Genomic DNA, 1,704 nt, shown 5'->3' with positions numbered 1-1,704 from the left:
GGAGTGCCATAGGAACAAACAAACCTGTGTTGAAAGAATTAGTCAGAATGATGCTTACAATGATGAGACTTCATCCTTCGGACTTATTTTCAGGAGAAATCAGTCCTGAAGAAGGTTATCATGCTTGGTAAATTCATGGGTCACTGAAAAATAGGAAGACCCCCCATGGGAATGGTTTGGCATAGTGGCAGCAGTAGTAGGCTCAAATGATGGCTCAGGACTGTACAGTGTTTTGTTGTTTTGTCTAGGTGTTGTGTTGTTGTTTAGTGCCATCAAGTCAGTTTTGACCCACAGCAACCCTGCATAGAGTTTCCAAGGAGTGACTGATGAGCTTGAACTGCTGACCTTGTGGTTCAAATCGACATTGCAGTCCAGAGCATTAGCTCACAGTGCCACACCAAGATTCATGTTCTGTATATAGAGTTGCTAAGAACAATGACATATATTACTGTTTTCAAAAGATAATTATTTCTAATTGAAAGAATTTTCTACCTCATCAGTGTTTGTAGTAGAGAAGAAGTAATACCTAGATAGAAAAATGAAGTGCTAAAATATATATGTTCAAGTAAAGACAAGTTTGCTTTTATTTGGTTTATGTAGTAGGTATGCAGAAATCTATTTCAGCCGAAATCACTATATACTTTGCAAAAAAATTAAAATTACATATATTGGCCTATTCTGCTTAAATTGCATTTCTATATGGAATGAAAACAAATGAATCAACTCCCTAATTTTCCATAACTGATTAATGCACTTTCTTCTATTTCAACTACTCAATGTTACTTCTGTAACACAAACATAGTTATAGACAATAGTAAACAAATTAACTTAACTGTTCCAAAGAAAATATTTATAAAATCAAGCAGTAGGAAGTGTTTGGCCACATGGCACTATTTTCCTGACCTCTGTTTTCAATCCAATATTATTCTTCTATTTTTAATGAGTCTCACTGAAGTAAAATAGCATGCCTAATTTATTCAATAAATTAAGTGGTGGGAGGTAATTTTAAACTAGACCAAAATTATTTTATAGCCCAATTTATTTCATTAAGCCTTACTCATATCAAATTTCATGATGAGCAACCTAACTTACTTAACTGAAAATTGTTTCAAAAACAATTTTTTTTGTTTGTTTGTTTCATTGTCTTTTTTTTTTTTAAAGTGGTCTATCTGCCTGAGTAAAAAGTAGGAATGAAAAAAAAAATGCTGCATAAATTACTGTTTTGAAAGTTTTGTTTTTGTTTTATGAGCAAAATAATGTATGTACACATAACAGAATGTGTATAGATGCTTCAAAATTTTATTATGGTAAAAATATGAATACTATATACTTACTATGTTAGAAAAATCAGAATAATATTGCCTAAAAGAAATCAAGCCTCTTGTTGCAGGTGCCATTAATGACAACTCATTGCAACTGCATGCGCAATAAAATGAAACACTTCCTAGTCTTGTGTCATCCTCAAAATCATTGAAACCATTGAAGGTCTATTATCAGTCCATATTATTGAAGGGCACCTCTTTTTTTGCTCACTCTCTAATTTACCAAACAGGATGTCCTTTTTCCAGGGCCTTGTCCCTCCTGGTAACATGTCCAAAATACATGGAAGGAAGTCTCAACATCCTTTCTTCTAAGCAGTATTCTGGCTGTAATTATTCCATCTTCTTGTTCAAGTTGTTGTTGTTATTGTTGTTAAGTGCCATA

Source organism: Chrysochloris asiatica, unplaced genomic scaffold (assembly GCF_000296735.1).
Source record: "Chrysochloris asiatica unplaced genomic scaffold, ChrAsi1.0 scaffold00199, whole genome shotgun sequence".
In the NCBI taxonomy this organism is placed as follows: domain Eukaryota; kingdom Metazoa; phylum Chordata; class Mammalia; order Afrosoricida; family Chrysochloridae; genus Chrysochloris; species Chrysochloris asiatica.
Note: the sequence above shows the minus strand (reverse complement) of the source record.